This window comes from Balearica regulorum, chromosome 3 (genome assembly GCF_011004875.1).
Source record: "Balearica regulorum gibbericeps isolate bBalReg1 chromosome 3, bBalReg1.pri, whole genome shotgun sequence".
NCBI classification, from domain to species: Eukaryota; Metazoa; Chordata; class Aves; order Gruiformes; family Gruidae; genus Balearica; species Balearica regulorum.
Window position 1 is genome coordinate 103,368,704 of NC_046186.1, and position 8,277 is coordinate 103,376,980.

Genomic DNA, 8,277 nt, shown 5'->3' on the forward strand with positions numbered 1-8,277 from the left:
GGGAATCAATTTCTTTTACACACCGAAACCAGAGTGGGAGTTTGAAGTCGGAAGACAGACAGAAGATCACAAACAAGAGCAGATTAAGTGCCATAGGTACACTTTCCACAAGGGAAAAAAAAAAAAAAGCAAAGAAACATTATCAGGACCTTCAGATGTTTTTGACAAGAACCTGGTTTCTTGCTGTGGTACAACTATGCAAAACGAACACAAGCTACAAAATTGTCATCGGTGAGCTGAGCATGAGCTACAATAGGTTGTTTATATGTATTTCTGGACAGAGAAGCACCAATTAATACCTCCCCTGAGGATATATAAAGCATCTATAAATTTTATCTTTATTATGGAAGTTGCATGAGCTGCAACCTGGCTGGTATCTTTCCTGTCAATTTTGTTGAAATAGCCTCCAGTAACTTGTCACCTTAGCATGCTTGGACTTTTACTAGCTACATAGTGACAAAATTCTTTGGCAACATATACAATTGCTAAGAAATCCTCCTCTGTCATAACTCTTAATGCATTTTAACAAGCCCTTCATCCCACATCAAACAAGCTCCTCGACTGTTCCTGGAACATCTCTGCTTTAATACAGATCTTTTTCCTAAGGTCATAAAAAGATAAATAGTAATTCCTGCTAAAGTGTTATCAGTCACTTTGCAGTGTTTTCATGTTCTGGTAGTCATTAAACATTGTAGCTGTGTTGTGAGAATTACATTCCCAAAAGTATCCAAACAAAGAACTTTGCCACAGAAGGGATGAGGGGGAAGCACTGGTCTGAGGCATGGTGCAACACCTCAGCAGTAAAGCTTTCTAGATAAATACAGTTTGACCATAGGCTACCATAGTGCCATCAATAACACAACAGTGAGAACATTTGCACATCAAGAACAAATCAGGGCTTTTAGAACACGTCAGAAAGAACAGACAGAAAACAATGCAATAATAAAATCCAGGCATTAGCTACTATCTCAGGACATCAAATAAGATGGGAACAGCTGAATGATGGAGCACTCATCTAACAAAAATAGGAGCTTACCAAGAGACCAAAGATACCAGACTGTGACTTATGTGTATTTCTTGGCATTCCTGAAATATAAAAATCAGGTTTTGCTCTGCCTCACCTCTTTCTAGCGACCAGCAAGGCCTGCTCCAAGAATCCTTGCAAGTCTAACATATCTAAAAAGAAATTCAGAGCACATTCATCACAAAATGCACTGCTATATTCTGCAAGTACTTGACAGCCCCACCACCTCCCAGGTGCACCATAGCACCTTTCATAGTCAGTGCTGAGTTTGGGGAAATGGCCCTGACTCATGTTACACCCTCTATTCCCAAAGATAATGAGCCCAGCAGAGATCACAATTTTCCCCTTTACATATTTCATCCAAATACACAATAGCACAAGCCTTGTGCAACCACATTGCAGGCCAAGAGCAGTTACCCAGGTCCAGAATCACTAGATTTTTGTCAAGAGCACCATTGTTCAAATGAATAAACTACCTGCAGGAGATGAAATAGATGAGAAAGCATCCAAAGGCCTCTGCAGTCAGAAACGGGCATGCAATATAAACAGTACTACAAATGGAAAACCTGAGAGTGATTTTGCAGGAAATATTATGGATCCTGTTCACAGGAGTGTTTTGAAGGCTCTTTAATATCCATATATGAAAACAGGGAATCCTACCAGGCAAGAAAGCATGCTGGTGTTATGCAATGAATCCTCCTGAAGAATTAATTATGCCCATTTAACAGAATTAGAATTGGGGCACAAGAAAAATGGCCCAATTTGAATGCTTCAAGCTTTTAGTTACAACAGTTCATCTCATCAGAAAAGAAAGCCTTCAATAGCCACTGGCATGCCCTAAGCCACACAAATGCCACTGGAGAATCTGACTGTATCAGAAAGTTGTGACATAACTGGGAGCCTGATCCTAGTGATTCAACACCTTATCCATGGCAGATAGCATCCTACAAAAAAAGCTTTCCATACCAGCTGTTTTCTTAACCCACGGTTAGCAGAGTCTCAGGACCCACTGACTGCTCTAGAAGGTTGGGGGAGGCTGCTAAGGAAGAGAAACCATAAAGCCTAGTTTGTTATACAGTAGCCTGTGTCTTGACTGGAAAATTTTGAAGACCACATATCTAAAATGTATATGCTCTGAAGCAGGGATTTGATATGGATATGAGAAGTCATCTTACTATAATCAAGTTATAAGCCCTCAAAAAATACCAACTTTCACACGCTCAGCAGAGTATCTTGTTGGAGATGGTAAAACCACAGGGACTAATTAAGTTTGCATACAGGTCAAATGTAACACCAGCACTTCCAAACTTCAATGGGCTCGGCTTTGTAACAATGATAATTTGGTAGGAGGGTAAAAAAGGATGAAGGGAGAGAGGGAATGCAGCAATACACTTACTCCAATGATACAAAACTACTCTGCACAAACAGTGTACAATTGCACGTTTTATACAGTGCTATACCAACTTGAAATAATTCCTTAGAATCATAACTCTTGAAACTGTTGAGGTAGAATTTCAGTTAATCTATTTATCTCCCCAAAACACCATGGGTGTTCTGCACAGTCACCATTTCTTTTAAATAATATTTTATTTACTGGTGAACAAAGTCTTGGCAACTAATTTGTTCATCAATTTTGCCTTGTCTTCTGTTCATATTAGTTCTGAAAAACTGAATAATTTTGCAGTGTATTGAAAGCTTTCATTTATACCATATTGTGCAATTGCCTTATACCAATTTTAGTTTGTATTTGTGCAGTGTTGACTAGTCACACACTACTATTTTTGCTATTGTGCGAAGTGACCTATGCAGACTAACCCACACAGCATGACTTTCAAAGATTAGGCTCAAGTGTACAATCCAAAACTCACTTTCAGTGAATATTCATAACGACTTATTTTTACGAGTGCTTTTTCTTGTAAAACTACACCATTTGAATATTTGCAGGAAATTAACATAAAAGATCCATTTGCATAGCCAAGTCAATATTTATTTCAAATTTAACTGCCTAGCAAAATTATTTTTTCCAATATTTTGCAAGTAATAATAAAACTACAATGCAAGTACATTTTAATAGCTGGAGGGGAGTTGATCATGACAACCCAGAAATAATTAACAACCTATGTTTTAAAGGGGAGGAAATTCTGTATAAGCCAGTGAAATAAATATTAGAGTAAAATTTTCTGGAAGCACAGGAGGAGGCGGCAAGTATTTTATAGAGCTGTTAAGAGCCTTTTAACAGCTTTAGAAGTACAGTACATCACATCGCTTATTTTAACACCAAAAACTTTCTTTGTTACTGGAACAGCAGAAATGAAAGACTGTTAGGCAACAAGTTTTACAGGCTTCCTTCACTTGAAAATACTGAGCTAGACCATACATCTCCACATGGTAAAACCAGTGAAAGGAAACCTCTGCAAGGACTTCTTTACAGATATTTTCTTTTGCATGGCCATATAATAATGGCCTGTCCAAGCAGGAAGGACCATTCTATACGGCTGAAGCACTTGGGCTCTAATCATTGACCTTTTCTCTCCCTGCAGCATCTATTGTTTCCTCCACACCTCCCGCTGCCCAAATCCATCATACACTTCCCTGCCAGTTCCCAGGACAGGACATGCCCAAGTAACAGCTTCACCTGTCCTTTATTAGCCCATTCTCCACAAAACATTCTCTAATCTATCCTCTGGCCTTCAACCCTTTCAACACATTATCTGTACCTAATTAATCAATTCTGATTTCACCAACTGATTATCCACATCTCCAGACTCTCAGTCAAATCCCTGCTCCTATTCTTCATTTTCCTTTAGACCTTCTCCTTTAATCCCCTATTTCATGGCTGCTTAATCCATAGCTGCTTTACCAGGCAGCCCCTTCCATCCTCTTCTGCTTTATCATCATTAAGCAACAAGCACTCTGCTCAACCTTGAGCATGCAAGCTGACCTCACCTTCCTTGGCCCAAGCCTTCTTTCAGCAAAACATCATGCCACATCTTCTTCCAACTTTTCATTCCATCCCAAAGGAGGATCTTCCAGCTCTGCAGCTGCCTACTGTTCTCTGGGTTCAGTCTTCAGCACAGTCCTCAAGTAATGGCAGATGAGGTGGACTGCTTCCTCCTCTGCCAGGAGGAGCAGTGAGCAACCAACCAGTAGAAATTCTGTGAAGAGACATAAACTTGAGGCATTACAGAAAAAAAGGCAATCCTGATTTCGAGTGTCAGACACATTCAAAGGCAGCATTCCTTCTAAAAATTCTTCCCTTATTTTCAAAGAAATATGGAATTGATTTCCTGTGCTTTCTTAAAAAAAGTGAAACTTTGACTTGGCATATACATGTTGACAAACTGGAAAATTAGGTTAGGATTTGTCCAAGCTCCATATAATTAGGCAATTTGCTGAAGACAGATGAACTGGGTATTTGATTGAGGACTGCACCATACAGAGCATAATCATTTCCTCCCATAAATATTCAACTTCTGCTTTTTCTTCCTGAAAATTCCTATTTCACAGTTCTCAAAATACTACACCTATCATTATCATCTTTTTTTTTGCCAAACCCCCTGCATTTATATCCTTCTCCTTCAGCTTCTAAATTCACTTTTATTTCACAGCCGCTCCTGTTGCTTCTTGCAAATCACTACAGTAAATTCACTCATATTTATCATTCCCAAGGACACATTCCTTCCCCAAACATCTTCCTCCTATTTGCTCCTGTAAGGATCTTATCACTTGCTATTCAGACCAACTCTTCAACCAGCAGCAGGTCCCTCAAACCTTTATCTTCTGCCCTAAGAATCCTTATTTCCCACCAGTTTCTTCCTCTGCTTTTCATCATGTCCCTCTCTGTCACAGCACACAGCCCTCACTAATTCTCCCACCTTTAGTTTTCCCTCTATCTTCCTACTCAGCTTCCATTCCTTCTGAAAGCTTCTACTCTGAACTCATCTCGGTCCAAAGTTCTCCAAAGTTTATAGTAAATCTTTTTTTCTTCTCAATGGTTCTCTGTCTCCTATATGTTCTGAGGGGGAGACTTGGAGGAAAAACTCCAGAGGTATAAAAATATTATTGCTGTGCTTTGCCTAGCTGCTGGGGTAGGAGACCCAGTAATGGTGAGGTAGGACCTTCATCATCTCCAGAGCAGAGTCACACTGCCCTTCTTTCCTGTATAGGGCACATTCAAGGTCTTCCCATGCCAGGAGAGGCAATTAAACCCTTCCTGCTGCACCAACAAGATCCTTGATGAGGAGCAAGACATAAGGGAGGAGCTGCTGCTGTCTCCCCATCTGCTCCTCTCCATGAGGAGAAACCAAGTTGGGTGTAGGCCTGTTTTCCTCCCTTCCTCCCACCCCTTTACAGGTCACCTGTGCCAGCACAGAGCAGTATTGCCTTCTCAAGTAACAGTTCTCTCTGCAAACCATGCAGTGCCTGTAGAAGCCACATGCTTTTCTCTAGAGTAAATATTCCTCTACTCCTGGCACACACTGCTTTTCTTCAAGAATCATTTAAAAAGTGTGTTGCATTTAGAGACAGCCATCTCCCTAGAGCCACTGAGTTAAGCTTGTTACACTTCCACCTGTGAGTGAAACATTAACATTATTCATCATCCTAACTTTGAGATGTTAATTATTCCCAGTTATCTTCAACAAGTATTGTATCTGATGTAACTGCGTACACATTTTTGCATAAAGTCATTTTGTGCACCTTATTCTATACTTTAAATTCCAAGGAGCATTAGCATACATCGTAGCATTTTGTACTTTTTTTAGAATTGTAGGGTAAGTACAGTCTAGTTAAAATAAATGGACACCCTTCTCATAATAAAAATTGAGATGCTAGATGAAGAGAGGCTGTCTGAAGAGGAAACAAAACAGTCAGAAAATCCAAATTCTAATCAGAGCTCAGGAATGAGTAACTGAGTGTCTGGGTTTAGTTTCCTTATCTACAAATCAAGAAGATTGATACTTTAGCAAAGCACTACGAGATGTGCAGGAAGGAAAAAAATACCAAAAAATTACCAAATGCAGTAAAATTTCTGAGTTTAACCATCAAATGTCAAAAGGAAGCCTTTTTCTGAAGTTCAAGAAAGTGCTTAACAGCAATTCTAGTTTCAGTTACTAACAAAATTATCTACTATTAAAAGCCAAAAAATGGAAGTTTCATATGACGGCCAAATGCTCCAGCAGACCAGTCCTGAGATGCTAGACAGCAGTCAATAATTAACATCCCATGGTAAAGGAAAATTGACAGTAGGACCCTGCATCTTTATAAATCTTTCCTATACGATCAGCTAAAATAGAAATAGGATCGATAACATGAAAATACAACTTAACAGTCACAGTAAGGAATCATGGATTTGCATCTCCACTGGTGAAGATGTTCTAAAGCAGGAAGACTCCAAACTTCAAAGTGCTGGGTGACAGCACAGGGAGGCAGGGGAGCCCCCCACAATAAGAGAAGTGACTGTAGAGGAAACAGTCCTTTTATTTTTCTCCACAAAACTCCCAGCAGAGTAGCTCTTTGAAGAAAGGTTGATTTAATCCCATTCTAGTTTAATAATAAACCAATCTAGAAAGCATGATAAGCAAGTCCAGTGGGAGATAAGGACACAGCATAGGAAGTACGTCAGGACAGTTAGAGAGAAAGGGTGCTGCTGGAGGATGCAGCAGAACCAATCTAACACCTACTGCTGCCCAAATGGGCAGTCCCACTCCACCCAGAGGATTTAGCAGATTGCATCCACTCACCAGTGAATCAAGCGCCAAAACTGGGTACAAAGGTATTGGCAAGAATAGGGCCACCCCTTCTAAACACAGCAAGCCTTTAGATGGTCTCAGTCTGCTTTGAGGAAACATATCCCAAGTTGTGTGTTCGTTTGATCCTTAAAGTCTCCTTCCAAGGCCAGGACTAGTGGCAGTTTCTGAACTACTTGTGTAGACTGAGGCACAACTTTTTAGGACATTATACTTCCTACTGTCTTTCCCCTTCCCAGGAGCTTTAGAGGGGAAGAGGGCCCAGAAAATTTTAAGTGTCTACAGGGCACTCAAAAACTACTAGCTAAGTCAAAGAGGGATATCTAAATTAGTTCTACCACTGATGGAAAAGGAGGTAGAACTCAACCGTGAAACATTCTCCTTGGCTATACTCAGCTCACATGATGCCCAGGATCTTAACAGATACATCAGAAAACAGAGGAAGAGGGACAGAGTGTGCACATAAGAGAAACAGGACATCACTAAATAGACAAAACTGTAGGAAAATGTGTTCTGTTTGTTTTGTGAGAGGCAGAGCTACTTCATGCCATTATCACTGCATTTTCATGACCAACCTAATGAATATGCACAAATGTCCACACAATTTTCATCATAAGTATGCAAAAAATGCAAACAATTTGGTACAGCCACAGTCCAATTGACTCGTCTTTGAAATCTCCGAGGAAAGGTAAATCCTAATATCGCAGTTTCCCTAAGGGAAGAGAAATAAACTGTATGTACATCAATATGCTCATGCTGATATAGGTGAAGACTGGGGAACACACTGCTTTAGCCTTATCAATATTGTTAAAACAATGCAGCCTATGTGCATAGAGAAGATTTAAATAGCAGGCAACGATCCCCTTGCACTTTGCACATAATTTATATTAAATATGATGTATGTATATATTTTTAATCAAGCTCATTTGCTTAATACATATTTTATAAATCTCATAATTATGAGGTTTTTTTCTTGCAGAGTTTGTCTCAGAGCAATGAAAAACCATCGAGCTCAAGTGAGAGGTGCTAAATAGCTCAGGGTTCCTCTAGCGTCAGCTACACATCCATAGTCTTAGACAGGGACTGGACAGAGAAGTCTCATCCCATTAGGACACACTGCAAAGGCGAGTGACAGCTGCATTCACAGGAAAGGCCTCAAGACCAATGAGGACACATGACTTGGCTTGGGCCCAAGCAACAGTTTTGAGGTTTAAATCCTCTCATTCAAGGACACCTTGACCAAAAAAAAAAAAAAAAAAAAAAAAAAAAATCACATCACTCAGACATCTATATTTATGCCTTTCAGCATTTAGATGTGTGGAATAAAGTAATTACCATCATCTTCCACAACTGATGTTAATTTATTATATGAATTTTACCAAGTAATACTAAAGATACCAGCATTATACTGACATAACATGGGTATAAACAAGTACAAATGAGAAAGTGGCCTCACATTACAGTCCCAGTTTTCGGGAGCAAGAGGACTATCAATAAATCATCTTA